Here is a 19,798-nt window from a genome sequence, read left to right as displayed (position 1 = left end):
CGCCGCACGCTGCCGCCTCCGCCTCGATCGCCGATCGGCCGCCGCCATCGCCCACGGCCGCGCCGCCCTTGCCACCCCGACGCCGCACCCGCCGTCCCGTGCTCCGCCGAGAGCACGCCGGCGATCCCCATCGGCCTCCTCCGGCCGGTGAGCCCGCCAAGTCGGGCCATCCTCGACTTCCGTGCCGCTGCTACAGTGTTTTCGCCGATCCAGATCTCGCCGTGAACAGTAACCCTAGGTTGATTTTTTCCACTAAGTCCTCGGATTTGCAGATCCAAGTGCTCCTGTTTATAGCCTCGTAACTTTGCATCCGTAGCTCTGATTCATGCATATAACATATCAAAGTGTTCATCTCAGAGAGTACATCATTTCATTCCATTGCATCATTTTCATTTGAGTTCATCTTGATGCCCGAAATGCTGTTAGAAGGAGGCTACTTGAGATATTTGTCAGATCTGCTGCTCCATTTAGCTTTTTGTCATTTTTGCCATGATTATTGTGTGCATGATATGCCCTGATACTCTACATATGTTTTGTTAAGGGTTTTGTCATCTTTCCAGAGGTGCAACCCATGTTTTTTTGTGATGTGTGTGGTGCCTAGTGCAAGCTTGCAAAGTGGTGCACTTGGTAATTCTGTTTTCAGGGACTTAGCATTTCCACTAAGTCCTTGAGCTGTTTATCTCATGTTGTCATATGTTCATGTTGTTTCCTAGTGATCCGTGCCTCTTTTGAGGATGATCAGTAAGGGTGTTTTATTAATCTTGTAGTGCTCTATCCATCCATGTCTTTGTTTGCAATTATGGAGCACCCTAGCTTGAGTCAATTGAGTTGTGAATCTGGGCAGATTGTCAACTTGTTTGCAATTTTGACGATGATGTTGTAGTTGATCCGTGCATGCTATGCTATTGTTCTTGCCATGTCTAGCTTGCATTTTGTGTGTTCTTGATAGATGTATGCTTAGCTTATCATGACTTGTTCCGCAGTGAGTGCATCGAGCTCGTAAACATGCCTACTTGAGTTATGTTTCAGCATGTGCCAGTTTTCACTAAGTCTAAAAACTGATTATGCTTTTGCTATGTTCACGTGCTTGTTAGTAGATTTTCTGATCCTTTTTGGCTCAAGGTCACTAAGGGAATTTTGTTAAGCTATTTGAGTAGCTCCATGCCATGTTTTAATTTGCCATGTTCAGGTCCTATAGCATGTTGTTTTGTTGCTCCGAAGAGTGCTACTTGGTCTGAAATTCCAGACAAGTGTTAATTTCACTAAGTCTGAGATCTATTTACCATATGCATTTTTGCCATGCTTGTTTGAACCTGTTAATGGATGATTTGGACGTAGCTCAGTGCTAGACTTTTGTTAAGCATCTTGTATGCATCCCTGCCATGTATTTTGTTGTCATGTTTGGGTGATGTAGCATGTTCATCTCATTGCATTTGGATGGCTACTTGCTGTAAATCGCAGACCGGTGTCATATTTGAATCGCTTGCCATTTCCAAACCATAACTCTGATTCCGGCATTCTTTATATCGTTTTCAAGCGATTTCATCTCATCTTTCCAGTGGCACACTTGGATTCCCAAGTTGAGGCCAGGTTCATGCTTTCCTTGTCAAATCTTGCATATGCATCCCGCATCGCATCCCGCATAGCATATCATCGTTGCATCATATTGTTTGATCCTTGCACGTGGTTGATTGTATCCTTGTTGCTTGTTTGTCTTGTTTGGGTAGAGCCGGGAGACGAGTTCGCTAACGAGGAGCCCGTTGAGTTTGCTTTCGAGGATCCAGTCAACTCTGACAGCTTTGCAGGCAAGATGATCATACCCTCGAAATCACTACTATCTTTGCTATGCTAGTTTGCTCGCTCTTTTGCTATGCCAATGCTACGATGCCTACCATTTGCTTTCAAGCCTCCCAAATTGCCATGTCAAACCTCTAACCCACCATGTCCTAGCAAACCGTTGATTGGCTATGTTACCGCCTTGCTCAGCCCCTCTTATAGCGTTGCTAGTTGCAGGTGAAGTTTGGAGGCCGTTCCTTGTTGGAACATTTATTTACTTGTTGGGATATCATTATATTGCCATGTTGTCTTAATGCATCTATATACTTGGTAAAGGGTGGAAGGCTCGGCCTCTCGCCTAGTGTTTTGTTCCACTCTTGCCGCCCTAGTTTCCGTCATATCGGTGTTATGTTCCCGGATTTTGCGTTCCTTACGCGGTTGGGTTATAATGGGAACCCCTTGACAGTCTGCCTTGAATAAAACTCCTCCAGCAATGCCCAACCTTGGTTTTACCATTTGCCACCTAGCCTTTTCCCTTGGGTTTCGCGGACTCAAGGGTCATCTTATTTTAACCCCCCCCCCCCGGGCCAGTGCTCCTCTGAGTGTTGGTCCAACCTAGAGCACCGTGCGGGGCCATCCCTTGGCAACTTGGGTTACGTTGGCTCCCGTACGCTTAGCTTATCCGGTGTGCCCTGAGAACGAGATATGTGCAGCTCCTATCGGGATTTGTCGGCACAGCGGGTGGTGTTGCTGGACTTGTTTTACCATTGTCGGAGTTGTCTTGAAGAACCGAGGTACCGAGTCTGATCGGAACGTCTCGGGAGGAGGTCTATTCCTTCGTTGACCGTGAGAGCTTGTCATGGGCTAAGTTGGGACTCCCCTGCAGGGATTTGAACTTTCGAAAGCCGTGCCCGCGGTTATGGGCAGATGGGAATTTGTTAATGTCTGGTTGTAGATAACTTGAACCTTAACTTAAATTAAAATGAATCAACCGAGTGTGTTACCGTGATGGCCTCTTCTCGGCGGAGTCCGGGAAGTGGACACAGTGTTGGAGTAATGTTTGCGCAGGTTGTCCTCTAGTTTCTCGCTCGCGCTTTGCCTCCTCTTCTCGCTCTCTTTTGCGAATAGGATAGCCACCATATATGCTAGTCGCTTGCTGCAGCTCCACATATATTTTTACCTTACCTTACCTATTAAGCTTAAATAGTCCTGATCGCGAGGGTGCGAGATTGCTGAGTCCCTGTGGCTCACAGATTACTATTACACTAGATGCAGGTCCAGATGATTCCGCTCCAGGTGACGCGCTTGAGCTCAAGTGGGAGTTCGACGAGGACTCTCAGCGATACTATGTTTCTTTTCCTGATGATCAGTAGTGGTGCCCAGTTGGGGGTGATCGGGACCGTGTCGCATGTTGGGTTATCTTTTATTTTGGCGCCATAGTCGGGCCATGAGTGTTTGGATGATGTAATGTTATTTATATACCTTGATTGACGTGGCGAGTGTAAGCCAACTATGTTATCCCTTTTCATTATCTATATTACATGGGATGTTTGTGATGATTGCCTGACTTGCGACATATGCCTTCAATGCGATTATGCCTCTAAGTCGTGCCTCGACACGTCGGAGATATAGTCGCATTGAGGGTGTTACATTACCGGAACCCCCCCGGGGGTTATTGGGCCTACATGGGCCATAAGGGAGCAGAGGAGGGCCGGCCAGGGCAGGCTGCACGCCCCCTCCCCCCTAGTCCGAATAGGACAAGGAAGGGGGGGCGGCGCCCCCCTTTCCTCTTTCTCCCTTCCTCCTTCCTTTTCCAACAAGGCAAGAGGGGGGAGTCCTACTCCCGGTTGGAGTAGGACTCCTCCAGGCGCACCCATAGGGCAGGCCGCACCTCCCCCTCTCCCTCCTTTATATACTGAGGCAAGGGGGCACCCCATGACACACAAGTTGATCCTCGTGATCGTTCCTTAGCCGTGTGCGGTGCCCCCTTCCACCATATTCCACCTCGGTCATATCGTAGCGGTGCTTAGGCGAAGCCCTGCGTCGGTAGAACATCATCACCGTCATCACGCCGTCGTGCTGACGAAACTCTCCCTCAATGTTTTGCTGGATCGGAACTCGAGGGACGTCACCGAGTTGAACATGTGCAGAACTCGGAGGTGCCGTACGTTCGGTACTTGGATCGGTCGGATCGGGAAGACGTACGACTACTTCCTCTACGTTGTGTCAACACTTCCGTTGTCGGTCTACGAGGGTACATAGACAACACTCCCCCCTCTCGTTGCTATGCATCACCATGATCTTGCATGTGCGTAGGAATTTTTTTAAAATTACTACGTTCCCCTACAGTGGCATCCGAGCCTAGGTTTTATGCGTTGATGTTGTGCACGAGTAGAACACAAGTGAGTTGTGGGCGATATAAGTCATACTGCTTACCAGCATGTCATACTTTGGTTCGGCGGTATTGTTGGATGAAGCGGCCCGGACCAACATTACGCGTACGCTTACGCGAGACTGGTTCTACCGACGTGCTTTGCACACAGGTGGCTGGCGGGTGTCAGTTTCTCCAACTTTAGTTGAACCAAGTGTGGCTACGCCCGGTCCTTGCGAAGGTTAAAACAGCACCAACTTGACAAACTATCGTTGTGGTTTTGATGCGTAGGTAAGAATGGTTCTTGCTAAGCCCGTAGCAGCCACGTAAAACTTGCAACAACAAAGTAGAGGACGTCTAACTTGTTTTTGCAGGGCATGTTGTGATGTGATATGCTCAAGACATGATGCTAAATTTTATTGTATGAGATGATCATGTTTTGTAACCGAGTTATCGACAACTGGCAGGAGCCATATGGTTATCGCTTTATTGTATGCAATGCAATCGCGCTGTAATGCTTTACTTTATCACTAAGCGGTAGCGATAGTCGTGGAAGCATAAGATTGGCGAGATGACAACGATGCTACGATGGAGATCAAGGTGTCACGCCGGTGATGATGGTGATCATGACGGTACTTCGGAGATGGAGATCACAAGTACAAGATGATGATGGCCATATCATATCACTTATATTGATTGCATGTGATGTTTATCTTTTATGCATCTTATCTTGCTTTGATTGACGGTAGCACTATAAGATGATCCCTCACTAAATTATCAAAGTATAAGTGTTCTCCCTGAGTATGCATCATTGCAAAAGTTCTTCGTGCTGAGACACCACGTGATGATCGGGTGTGATAGGCTCTATGTTCAAATACAACAGGTGCAAAACAGTTGCACACACGGAATACTCAGGTTAAACTTGACGAGCCAAGCATATAACAGATATGGCCTCGGAACACGGAGACCGAAAGGTCGAGCGTGATCATATAGTAGATATGATCAACATAAGTGATGTTCACCATTGAAACTACTCCATCTCACATGATGATCGGACATGGTTTAGTTGATTTGGATCACGTGATCACTTAGAGGATTAGAGGGATGTCTATCTAAGTGGGAGTTCTTAAGTAATATGATTAATTGAACTTTAATTTATCATGAACTTAGTACTAGTAGTATTAGCATATCTATGTTGTAGATCAATAGCTCGCGTTTAGCTCCCCTGTTTTATTTTTGATATGTTCCTAGAGAAAACTAAGTTGAAAGATGTTAGTAGCAATGATGCGGATTGGATCCGTGATCTGAGGTTTATCCTCATTGCTGCACAGAAGAATTATGTCTTTGATGCACCACTAGGTGACAAACCTATTGCAGGAGCAGATGCAGATGTTATGAACATTTGGCTAGCTCAATATGATGACTACTTGATAGTTTAGTGCACCATGCTTAAACGGCTTAGAATCGGGACTTCAAAGACGTTTTGAACGTCATGGACCATATGAGATGTTCCAGGAGTTGAAGTTAATATTTCAAGCAAATACCCGAGTTGAGAGATATGAAGTCTCCAACAAGTTCTATAGCTAAAAGATGGAGGAGAATAGCTCAAGCAGTGAGCATGTGCTCAGATTGTCTAGGTACTATAATCGCTTGAATCAAGTGGGAGTTAATCTTCCAGATAAAATAGTGATTGACAGAATTCTCTAGTCACCATCACCAAGTTAGTAGAACTTCGTGATGAACTATAATATGCAAGGGATGAATAAAACTATTCCTGAGCTCTTCGCAATGCTAAAAGCCGCGGAGGTAGAAATCAAGAAGGAGCATCAAGTGTTGATGGTCAATAAGACCACCAGTTTCAAGAAAAAGGGCAAAGGGAAGAAGAAAGGGAACTTCAAGAAGAACAGTAAACAAGTTGCTGCTCAGGAGAAGAAGCCCAAGTCTGGTCCTAAGCCTGAGACTAAGTGCTTCTACTGCAAAGGGACTGGTCACTAGAAGCGGAAATGCCCTGAATATTTAGTGGATAAGAAGGATGGCAAAGTGAACAAGGGTATATTTGACATACAGATTATTGATGTGTATTTTACTAGTGTTCGTAGCAACCCCTCGGTATTTGATACTGGTTCAGTTGCTAAGAGTAGTAACTCGAAACGGGAGTTGCAGAATGAACATAGACTAGTTAAGGGTGAAGTGACGATGTGTGTTGGAAGTGGTTCCAAGATTGATATGATCATCATCGCACACTCCCTATACTTTTGGGATTAGTGTTGAACCTAAATAAGTGTTATTTGGTGTTTGCGTTGAGCATGAATATGATTTGATCATGTTTATTGCAATACAGTTATTCATTTAAGTAAGAGAATAAATTGTTGTTCTATTTACATGAATAAAACCTTATATGGTTACACACCCAATGAAAATGGTTCATTGGATCTCGATCGTAGTGATACACATATTCATAATATTGAAACCAAAAGATGCAAAGTTAATAATGATGGTGCAATTTATTTGTGCCACTGCCGTTTAGGTCATACTGGTGTAAAGCGCATGAAGAAAATCCATGCCGATGGGATTTTGGAATCACTTGATTATGAATCAGTTGATGCTTGCGAACCATGCCTCATGGGCAAGATGACTAAGACTCTGTTCTCCAGAACAATGGAGCGAGCAACAGATTTGTTGGAAATCATACATACTGATGTATGTGGTCCGATGAATATTGAGGCTCGTGGCAGGTATCATTATTTTCTGATCTTCACAGATGATTTGAGCAGATATGAGTATATCTACTAGATGAAACACAAGTCTGAAACATTTGAAAATTTCAAAGAATTTCAGGGGAAGTGGAGAATCATCATAACAAAAATGAAAGTTTCTACGATATGATCGCAGAAGTAAAATATTTGAGTTACGAGTTTGGCCTTGAGTTAAAAACAATGTGAAATAGTTTCACTACTCACGCCACCTGGAACACCATAGCATAATGGTGTGTCCGAATGTCATAACCGTACTTTATTAGATATGGTGCGATCTATGATGTCTCTTACCGATCTACCACTATCGTTTTGGGGTTATGCTTTAGAGACAACTGCATTCACGTTAAATAGGGCACCATCTAAATCCGTTGAGACGACACCGTATGAACTATGGTTTGGCAAGAAACTTAAGCTGTCGTTTCTTAAAGTTTGAGGTTGCGATGCTTATGTGAAAAAGCTTCAACCTGATAAGCTCGAACCCAAATCGGAGAAATGTGTCTTCATAGGATACCCAAAGGAGACTGTTGGGTACACCTTCTATCATAGATCCGAAGGCAATATATTCGTTGCTTTGAATGGATCCTTTCTAGAAAAGGAGATTCTCTCTAAAGAAGTGAGTGGGAGGAAAGTAGAACTTGATGAGGTAACTGTACCCACTCCCTTATTGGAAAGTAGTTCATCACAGAAATCTGTTCCTGTGACTACTACACCGATTAGTGAGGAAGCTAATGATGGTGATCATGTAACTTCAGATCAAGTTACTACCGAACCTCATAGGTAAACTAGAGTGAGATCCGCACCAGAGTGGCACGGTAATCCTGTTCTGGAGGTCATGTTACTTGACCATGACGAGCCTACGAGCTATGAGGAAGCGATGATGAGCCCAGATTCCGCGAAATGGCTTGAGGCCATGAAATCTGAGATGAGATCCATGTATGAGAACAAAGTATGGACTTTGATTGACTTGCCCAATGATCGGTGAGCCATTGAGATTAAATGGATCTTCAAGAGGAAGACGGACGCTGATAGTAGTGTTACTATCTACAAAGCTAGAATTGTCGCAAAAAGGTTTTTGACAAGTTCAAGGTGTTGACCACGATGAGAGTTTCTCACTCGTATCTATGCTTAAGTCTGTCTGAATCATGTTAGCAATTGCCGCATTTTATGAAATCTGGCAAATGGATAAACAAAACTGCATTCCTTAATGGATTTATTAAAGAAGAGTTGTATATGATGCAACTAGAAGGTTTTGTCAATCCTAAAGGTACTAACAAAATATGCAAGCTTCAGCGATCCATCTATGGACTAGTGCAAGCATCTCGGAGTTGGAATATACGCTTTGATAAGTTGATCAAAGCATATAGTTTTATACAGACTTGCGGTGAAGCCTGTATTTAGAAGAAAGTGAGTGGGAGCACTACAACATTTCTGATAAGTATATGTGAAAGACATATTGTTGATCAGAGATAATGTAGAATTATTCTGCAAAGCATAAAGGAATGTTTGAAAGGAGTTTTCCAAAGAAAGATCTCAGTGAAGTTGCTTACATATTGAGCATCAAGATCTATAGAGATAGATCAAGACACTTGATAAGTTTTTTCAATGAGTACATACCTTGACAAGATTTTGAAGTAGTTCAAAATTGAACAGTCAAAGAAGGAGTTCTTACCTGTGTTACAAAGGTGTGAAGTTGAGTAAGACTCAAAACCCGACCACGACAGAAGATAGAGAGAGAATGAAAGTCATTCTCTATGCCTCAGCCATAGGTTCTATAAAGTATGCCATGCTATGTACCAGACCTATTGTATACCCTGCCCTGAGTTTGGCAAGGGAGTACAATAGTGATCTAGGAGTAGATCACTAGACATTGGTCAAAATTATCCTTAGTGGAATAAGGATATGTTTCTCGATTATGGAGGTGACAAAAGGTTCGTTGTAAAGGGTTACGTCGATGCAAGTTTTGACACTGATCCAGATGACTCTAAGTCTCAATCTGGATACATATTGAAAGTGGGAGCAATTAGCTAGAGTAGCTCCATGCAGAGCATTGTTGACATAGAAATTTGCAAGATATATACGGATCTGAATGTTGCAGACCCGCTGACTAAGCCTCTTCCATGAGCAAAACATGATCAGCACCAAGGCTCCATGGGTGTTAGAATCATTACTGTGTAATCTAGATTATTGACTCTAGTGCATGTGGGAGACTGAAGGAAATATGCCCTAGAGGCAATCATAAAGTTATTATTTATTTCCTTATATCATGATAAATGTTTATTATTCATGCTAGAATTATATTAACCGGAAACGTAATACATGTGTGAATACATAGACAAAAACAGAGAGTCACTAGTATGCCTCTACTTGACTAGCTCGTTAATCAAAGATGGTTATGTTTCCTAACCATAGACATGAGTTGTCATTTGATTAACGGGATCACATCATTAGGAGAATGATGTGATTGACTTGACCCCATTCTGTTAGCTTAGCACTTGATCGTTTAGTTTGATGCTATTGCTTTCTTCATAACTTATGCATGTTCCTATGACTATGAGATTATGCAACTCCCGTTTACCGGAGGAACACTTTGTGTGCTACCAAACGTCACAACGTAACTGGGTGATTATAAAGGTGCTCTACAGGTGTCTCCGAAGGTACTTGTTGGGTTGGCGTATTTTGAGATTAGGATTTGTCACTCCGATTGTCGGAGAGGTATCTCTGGGCCCTCTCGGTAATGCACATCACTCAAGCCTTGCAAGCATTGCAACTAATAAGTTAGTTGCAGGATGATGTATTACGGAACGAGTAAAGATACTTGCTGGTAACGAGATTGAACTAGGTATTGAGATACCGATGATCGAATCTCGGGCAAGTAACATACCGATGACAAAGGGAACAACGTATGTTGTTATGCGGTCTGACCGATAAAGATCTTCGTAGAATATGTAGGAGCCAATATGAGCATCCAGGTTCCGCTATTGGTTATTGACTGGAGAAGTGTCTCGGTCATGTCTACATAGTTCTCGAACCCGTAGGGTCCGCACGCTTAAAGTTCGGTGACGATCGTAATTAGGGTTTTTGTGTTTTGATGTACCGAAGGTTGTTCGGAGTCCCGGATGTGATCACGGACATGACGAGGAGTCTCGAAATGGTCGAGACATAAAGATTAATATATTGGAAGCCTATATTTGGATATCAGAAACGTTCCGGGTGAAATCGGGATTTTACCGGAGTACCGGGGGGTTACCGGAACCCCCTCGGGGGGTTATTGGGCCTACATGGGCCATAAGGGAGAAGAGGAGGGCCGGCCAGGGCAGGCCGCACGCCCCCTCCCCCCTAGTCTGAATAGGACAAGGAAGGGGGGGCGGCACCCCCTTTCCTCTTTCTCCCTTCCTCCTTCCTTTTCCAACAAGGCAAGAGGGGGGAGTCCTACTCCCGGTTGGAGTAGGACTCCTCCAGGCGCACCCATAGGGCCGGCCGCACCTCCCCCTCTTCCTCCTTTATATACTGAGGCAAGGGGGCACCCCATGACACACAAGTTGATCCTCGTGATCGTTCCTTAGCCGTGTGCGGTGCCCCCTTCCACCATATTCCACCTCGGTCATATCGTAGCGGTGCTTAGGCGAAGCCCTGCGTCGGTAGAACATCATCACCGTCATCACGCCGTCGTGCTGACGAAACTCTCCCTCAACGTTTTGCTGGATCAGAACTCGAGGGACGTCACCGAGTTGAATGTGTGCAGAACTCGGAGGTACCGTACGTTCGGTACTTGGATCGGTCGGATCGGGAAGACGTACGACTACTTCCTCTACGTTGTGTCAACACTTCCGTTGTCGGTCTACGAGGGTATGTAGACAACACTCTCGCCTCTCGTTGCTATGCATCACCATGATCCTGCGTGTGCGTAGGAATTTTTTTGAAATTACTACGTTCCTCTACAGGTAGAGGGGAAGAAACATCATAAGATCCACCTATAATAGCAAAGCTCGCGGTGCATCAAGATCGTGCCAAATCAAGAACATGAGAGAGAGAGAAAGAGAAAGAGAGATAGAGAGAGAGAGAGAGATCAAACACATAGCTACTGGGACATACCATCGGCCCCGAGGGTGAAGTACTCCCTCCTCATCATGGAGAGCGCCAGGATGATGAAGATGGACACCATTGATGATTCCCACCTCCGGCAGGGTGCCGAAACAGGGTCCCGATTGGTTTTTGGTGGCTATAGAGGCTTGCGGCGGAGGAACTCCCGATCTAGGTTTATTTATGGGGGTTTCTATATTTATAGGAATTTTTGGCGTCGAGAACAAGTCGGGGGGGGGGGGGTCCACGAGTCAATGAAAAGGACGGAGGGAGCGCCCTACCCCAGGGCATGCCCTCCACCCTTGTGGAGGCCTCATGGCTCTTCTGACCCAACTCTTTTGCTTCGAGGGCTTCTGTTGGTCCATAAAAATGTTGGGGAACATAGCATGCAATTTCAAAAAAATGCCTACGATCACGCAAGATCTATCTAGGAGATGCATTAGCAACAAGAGGGGGAGCGTTTGTCCATGTACCCTCATAGACCGAAAGCGGAAGCGTTAGGTTAACGCGGTTGATGCAGTCGAACATCTTCGTGATCCAACCGATCAAGCACCGAACGCACGGCACCTCCGAGTTCAGCACATGTTCAGCTTGATGACGTCCCTCGAACTCTTGATCCAGCAAAGTGTCGAGGGAGAGTTTCGTCAGCACGACGACATGGTGATGGTGATGGTGATGTGATCCGCACAGGGCTTCGCCTAAGCACTACGACAATATGACCGGAGGAGTAAACTATGGAGCGGGACACCGCACACGGCTAAGAGAACAATTGATGTTCTATGGGGTGCCCCTGCCCCCGTAAATAAAGGATGAGGGGAGGAGGCCGGCCCAAGGGGGCGCGCCAAGTGGGGGGGGGGAACCGACTAGGACTCCTACTCCTAGTCGGCCCCCCTTCCTTTCTTTCGGAGGGGGAAAAGTGAAGGAGAGGAAGAGGGAGAAGGAAAGGGGGGGCGCCCCCTCCCATTGTCCAATTCGGACTGCCCATGGGGGGTGCCACCCCTTGTGGGCTTCCCTCTCTCTCCCCTATGGCCCATGTTGGCCCATTACCTTCCCCGGGGGGTTCCGGTAACGCCTCGGTACTCCGATAAATATCTGAACCACTCTGAAACCATTACGATGTCCGAATACCATCGTCCAATGTATCAATCTTTACCTCTCGACCATTTCAAGATTCATCATCATGTCTGTGATCTCATCCGGGACTCCAAACAATCTTCGGTCACCAAAACACATAACTCATAGTACAAATCGTCATCGAATGTTAAGCGTGCGGACCCTACGGGTTTGAGAACTATGTAGACATGACCGAGACACATCTCCGATCAATAACCAACAGCGGAACCTAGATGCCCATATTGGTTCCTACATATTCCACGAAGATCTTTATCGGTCAAACCGCAATGACAACATACGTCATTCCCTTTGTCATTGGTATGTTACTTGCCCGAGATTCGGTCGTCTATATCTTCATACCTAGTTCAATCTCGTTACTGGCAAGTCTCTTTAGTCATTCCGTAATGCATCATCTCGTAACTAACTCATTAGTCACATTGCTTGCAAGGCATATCATGATGTGCATTACTGAGGGGGCCCAGAGATACCTCTCTGGTACTCGGAGTGACAAATCCTAATCTCGATCTATGCCAACCCAACAAACTGTTGGGGAATGTAGTAATTTCAAAAAAATCCTACGCACACACAAGATCATGGTGATGCATAGCAACGAGAGGGGAAAGTGTGTCCACATACCCTCGTAGACCGAAAGCGGAAGCGTTAGCACAACACGGTTGTTGTAGTCGTACATCTTCACGATCCGACCGATCAAGCACCGAACGCACGGCACCTCCGAGTTCTGCACACGTTCAACTCGATGACGTCCCTCGAACTCCGATCCAACCGAGCTTTGAGGGAGAGTTCCGTTAGCACGACGGCGTGGTGACGATGATGATGTTCTACCGGCACAGGGCTTCGCCTAAGCACCACTACGATATGACCGAGGTGGATTATGGTGGAAGGGGGCACCGCACAAGGCTAAAATATCTAAGAGATCAATTGTTGTGTCTATGGGGTGCCCCCCTCCTCCGTATATAAAGGGGGGGAGGAGGAGGGGGCCGGCCAAGAGGAGGAGGCACGCCCAAGGGAGGGCAATCATACTCCAAGTAGGTTTTGGCCCCCTTTCCTATTCCAACTAGGAGAAGGGGGAAGGAGGAGGTGGAGAGAAGGAAGGAGAAGGGGGGGGGGGCACCGCCCCCTTCCCTTTCACAATTCGGATTGGGGCAAGGGGGGCCGCGCGCCACCTCCTGCTGCCTCTCCTCTTCCACCACTTTGGGCCCATGAGGCCCAATAACCCCCCCCCCTGGGGGGGTCGGTAACCCCCGGTACTCCGGTATATATCCGATAACCCCCGGAACCATTCCGGTGTCCAAATATAGTCGTCCAATATATCAATCTTCATGTCTCGACCATTTCGAGACTCCTCGTCATGTCCGTGATCACATCCGGGACTCCGAACTACCTTTGGTACATCAAAACACATAAACTCATAATATAACCGTCATCGAACTTTAAGCGTGTGGACCCTACGGGTTCGAGAACTATGTAGACATGACCGAGACACGTCTCCAGTCAATAAACAATAGCGGAACCTAGATGCTCATATTGGCTCCTACATATTCTACGAAGATCTTTATCGGTCAAACCGCAAAACAACATACGTTGTTCCCATTGTCATCGGTATGTTACTTGCCCGAGATTCGATCGTCGGTATCTCAATACCTAGTTCAATCTTGTTACCGACAAGTCTCTTTACTCGTTCCGTAACACATCATCCCGCAACTAACTCATTAGTTGCAATGTTTGCAAGGCTTAAGTGATGTGTATTACCGAATGGGCCCAGAGATACCTCTCCAACAATCGGAGTGACAAATCCTAATCTCAAAATATGCCAACCCAACAAGTACCTTCGGAGACACCTGTAGAGCACCTTTATAATCACCCAGTTACGTTGTGATGTTTGGTAGCACACAAAGTGTTCCTCCGGTAAACGGGAGTTGCATAATCTCATAGTCATAGGAACATGTATAAGTCATGAAGAAAGCAATAGCAACAAACTAAACGATCAAGTGCTAAGCTAACGGAATGGGTCAAGTCAATCACATCATTCTCCTAATGATGTGATCCCGTTAATCAAATGACAATTCTTTGTCTATGGCTAGGAAACATAACCATCTTTGATCAACGAGCTAGTCAAGTAGAGGCATAATAGTGACACTCTATTTGTCTATGTATTCACACATGTATTATGTTTCCGGTTAATACAATTCTAGCATGAATAATAAACATTTATCATGAAATAAGGAAATAAATAATAACTTTATTATTGCCTCTAGGGCATATTTCCTTCAGTCTTCCACTTGCACTAGAGTCAATAATCTAGTTCACATCGCCATGTGATTTAACACCAATAGTTCACATCACCATGTGATTAACACCCATAGTTCACATCGTCATGTGACCAACACCCAAAGGGTTTACTAGAGTCAATAATCTAGTTCACATCGCTATGTGATTAACACCCAAAGAGTACTAAGGTGTGATCATGTTTTTCTTGTGAGAGAAGTTTAGTCTATGGGTCTGCCACATTCAGATCCGTATGTATTGCAAATTTCTATGTCAATAATGCTCTGCACGGAGCTACTCTAGCTAATTGCTCCCACTTTCAAAATGTATCCAGATTGAGACTTAGAGTCATATGGACCAGTGTCAAAATTTGCATCGACGTTACCCTTTACGACGAACCTTTTGTCACCTCCATAATCAAGAAACATATCCTTATTCCACTAAGGATAATTTTGACCGTTGTCCAGTGATCTACTCCTAGATCACTATTGTACTCCCTTACTAAACTTAGTGTAGGGTATACAATAGATCTGGTACACAGCACGGCATACTTTATAGAAACTATGGCTGAGGCATAGAGAATGACTTTCATTCTCTTTCTATCTTCTGCCGTGGTCGGGCTTTGAGTCTTACTCAATTTCACGCCTTGTAACACAGGTAAGAACTCTTTCTTTGACTGTTCCATTTTGAACTAATTCAAAATCTTGTCAAGGTATGTACTCATTGAAAAAACTTATCAAGCGTCTTGACCTATCTCTATAGATCTTGATGCTCAATATGTAAGCAGCTTCACCGAGGTCTTTATTTGAAAAACTCCTTCCAAACACTCCTTTATGCTTTGCAGAATAATTCTACATTATTTCCGATCAACAATATGTCATTCACATATACTTATCAGAAATGTTGTAGTGCTCCCACTCACTTTCTTGTAAATACATGCTTCACCGCAAATCTGTATAAAACTATATGCTTTGATCAACTTATCGAAGCATATATTCCAACTCCGAGATGCTTGCACCAGTCCATGGATGGATCGCTGGAGCTTGCATATTTTGTTACCACCTTTATGATTGACAAAACCTTCTGGTTGCATCATATACAACTCTTCTTTAATAAATCCATTAAGGAATGCAGTTTTGACATCCAATTGTCAGATTTCATAAAATGCGGCAATTGCTAACATGATTCAGACAGACTTTTAAGCATCGATACGAGTGAGAAAAACTCATCGTAGTCAACACCTTGAACTTTGTCAAAACCTTTTTTCAACAAGTCTAGCTTTGTAGATAGTAACACTACTATCAGTGTCCGTCTTCCTCTTTGAAGATCCATTTATTTTCTATGGCTTGCCGATCATCGGGCAAGTCAATCAAAGTCCACACTTTGTTCTCATACATGGCTCCCATCTCAGATTTCATGGCCTCAAGCCATTTCGCGGAATCTGGGCTCATCATCGCTTCCTCATAGCTCGTAGGTTCGTCATGGTTAATTAACATGACCTCCAGAACAGGATCACCGTACCACTCTGGTGCGGATCTCACTCTGGTTGACCTACGAGGTTCGGTAGTAACTTGATCTGAAGTTACATGATCATCATCATTAGCTTCCTCACTAATTGGTGTAGGAGTCACATAAACAGATTTCTGTGATGAACTACTTTCCAATAAGGGAGCAGGTACAGTTACCTCATCAAGTTCTACTTTCCTCCCACTCACTTCTTTCGAGCGAAACTCCTTCTCTAGAAAGGATCCATTCTCAGCAACAAATATCTTGCCTTCTGATTTGTGATAGAAGGTGTACCCAACAGTTACTTTTGGGTATCCTATGAAGACGCACTTCTCCGACTTGGGTTTGAGCTTATCAAGATGAAACTTTTTCACATAAGCATCGCAACCCCAAACTTTAAGAAACGACGGCTTAGGTTTCTTGATAAACCATAGTTCATACGGTGTCGTCTCAACGGATTTAGATGGTGCCCTTTTTAATGTGAATGTAGCTGTCTCTAATGCATAACCCCAAAACGATAGTGGTAAATCGGTAAGAGACATCATAGATTGCACTATATCAAATAAAGTACGGTTATGACGTTCGGACACACCATTACGCTGTGGTGTTCTAGGTGGCACGAGTTTGTGAAACTATTCTACATTGTTTTAATTGAAGGCCAAACTCGTAACTCGAAACTTTATTTTCTTGTTACGATGATTTTCCACTTCACTCTGAAATTATTTGAACTTTTCAAATGTTTCAGACTAATGTTTCTTCAAGTAGATATGCACATATCTGCTCAAATCATCTGTGAAGGTCAGAAAAATAACGATACCCGCCGCGAGCCTCAACAATCATCGGACTGCATACATCAGTATGTATTATTTCCAACAAGTCTGTTGCTCGCTCAATTGTTCCGGAGAACGGAGTCTTAGTCATCTTACCCATGAGGCATGGTTCACAAGCATCAACTGATTCATAATCAAGTGATTCCAAAAGCCCATCAGCATGGATTTTCTTCATGCGCTTTACACCGATATGACCTAAACGGCAGTGCCACAAATAAGTTGCACTATCATTATCAACTTTGCATATTTTGGCATCAATATTATGAATATGTGTATCACTACGATCGAGATCCAACAAACTATTTTCATTGGGTGTATGACCATCAAAGGTTTTATTCATGTAAAGAGAACAACAATTATTCTCTGATTTTAAATGAATAACCGTATTGCAATAAACATGATCAAATCATATTCATGCTCAACGTAAACGCCAAATAACATTTATTTAGGTTTAATACTAATCCTGAAAGTATAGGGAGTGTGCGATGATGATCATATCAATCTTGGAACCACTTCCAACACACATCGTCATTTCACCCTTAACTAGTCTCTATTTATTCTGTAACTCTTGTTTCGAGTTACTAATTTTTAGCAACCGAACAAGTATCAAATACCCAGGGGCTACTATAAATACTAGTAAGGTACACATCAATAACCTGTATATCAAGTATACCCTTGTTCACTTTGCCATCCTTCTTATCCACTAAATATTCAGGGCATTTCCGCTTCTAGTGACCAGTCCCTTTGCAGTAGAAGCACTTAGTCTCAGGCTTAGGTCCATACTTGGGCTTGAGCAGCAACTTTCTTGCTGTTCTTCTTGAAGTTCCCTTTCTTTCCCTTTGCCCTTTTCTTGAAACTAGTGGTCTTGTTAATCACCAACACTTGATGCTCTTTCTTGATTTCTACCTTCATCGATTTCATCATCATGAAAAGCTCGGGAATCGTTTACGTCATGCCTTGCATACTATAGTTCATCATGAAGTTCTACTAACTTGGTGATGGTGATTAGAGAATTCAGTCAATCACTATTTTATCTGGAAGATTAACTCCCACTTGATTCAAGCGATTGTAGTACCCAGACAATCTGAGCACATGCTCACTGCTTGAGCTATTCTCATCCATCTTTTAGCTATAGAACTTGTTGGAGACTTCATATCTCTCAACTCGGGTATTTTCTTGAAATATTAACTTCAACTCCTGGAACATCTCATATGATCCATGCCGTCTTTGAAGTCCCGATTCTAAGTTGTTAAGCATGGTGCACTAAACTATCAAGTAGTCATCATATTGAGCTAGCCAAACGTTCATAACGTCTGCATCTGCTCCTGCAATAGGTCTGTCACCTAGCGGTGCATCAAGGACATAATTCTTCTGTGCAGCAATGAGGATAATCCTCAGATCACGGATCCAATCCGCATCATTGCTACTAACATCTTTCAACTTAGTTTTCTCTAGGAACATATCAAAAATAAAACAGGGGAGCTAAACACGAGCTATTGATCTACAACATAGATATGCTAATACTACCAGGACTAAGTTCATGATAAATTAAAGTTCAATTAATCATATTACTTAAGAACTCCCACTTAGATAGACATCCCTCTAATCATCTAAGTGATCACGTGGTCCATATCAACTAAACCATAACGGATCATCACGTGAAATGGAGTAGTTTTCAATGGTGAACATCATTATGTTGATCATATTTACTATATGATTCACACTCGACCTTTCGGTCTCAGTGTTCCGAGCCCATATCTGCATATGCTAGGCTTGTCAAGTTTAACCTGAGTATTCCGCGCGTGCAACTATTTTGCACCCGTTGTATTTGAACGTAGAGCCTATCACACCCGATCATCACGTGGTGTCTCAGCACGAAGAACTTTCGCAACGGTGCATACTCCGGGAGAACACTTATACCTTGATAATTTAGTGAGAGATCATCTTATAATGCTACCGTCAATCAAAGCAAGATAAGATGCATAAAAGATAAATATCACATGCAATCAATATAAGTGATATGATATGGCCATCATCATCTTGTGCTTGTGATCTTCATCTCCGAAGCGTCGTCATGATCACCATTGTCACCGGCGCGACACTTTGATATCCATCATAGCATCGTTGTCGTCTCGCCAACTTATTCTTCTACGACTATCGCTACCGCCTAGTGATAAAGTAAAGCATTACAGGGCGATTGCATTGCATACAATAAAGCGACAACCATATGGCTCCTGCCAGTTACCGATAACTTGGTTACAAAACATGATCATCTCATACAATAAAATATAGCATCATGCCTTGACCATATCACATCACAACATGCCCTGCAAAAACAAGTTAGACGTCCTCTACTTTGTTGTTGCAAGTTTTACGTGGCTGCTACGGGCTGAGCAAGAACCGTTCTTACCTACACATCAAAACCACAATGATAGTTCGTCAAGTTAGTGATGTTTTAACCTTCTCAAGGACCGGGCGTAGCCACACTTGGTTCAACTAAAGTTGGAGAAACTGACACCCGCCAGCCACCTGTGTGCAAAGCACGTCGGTAGAACCAGTCTCGCGTAAGCATACGCGTAATGTCGGTCCGGGCCGCTTCATCCAACAACAACGCCGAACCAAAGTATGACATGCTGGTAAGCAGTATGACTTGTATCGCCCACAACTCACTTGTGTTCTACTTGTGCATATAACATCAACGCATAAAACCAGGCTCGGATGCCACTATCGGGGAACGTAGCAATTTCATGAAATTTCCTACGCACACGCAAGATCATGGTGATGCATAGCAAAGAGAGGGGAGAGTGTGTCCACATACCCTCGTAGACCGAAAACGGAAGCGTTAGCACAACGCGGTTGATGTAGTCGTACGTCTTCACGTTCCGACCAATCAAGCACCAAACGCACGGACCTCCGAGTTCTGCACACGTTCAACTCGATGACGTCCCTCGAACTCCGATCCAGCCGAGCTTTGAGGGAGAGTTCCGTCAGCACGACAGCGTGGTGACGATGATGATGTTGTACCGACGCAGGGCTTCGCCTAAGCACCGCTACGATATGACCGAGTTGGATTATGGTGG

The sequence above is a fragment of the Triticum dicoccoides genome, chromosome 3A (genome assembly GCF_002162155.2).
Source record: "Triticum dicoccoides isolate Atlit2015 ecotype Zavitan chromosome 3A, WEW_v2.0, whole genome shotgun sequence".
NCBI classification, from domain to species: Eukaryota; Viridiplantae; Streptophyta; class Magnoliopsida; order Poales; family Poaceae; genus Triticum; species Triticum dicoccoides.
The sequence above is the reverse complement of the archived record's forward strand: the minus strand, read 5'-3'. Positions refer to the sequence as shown.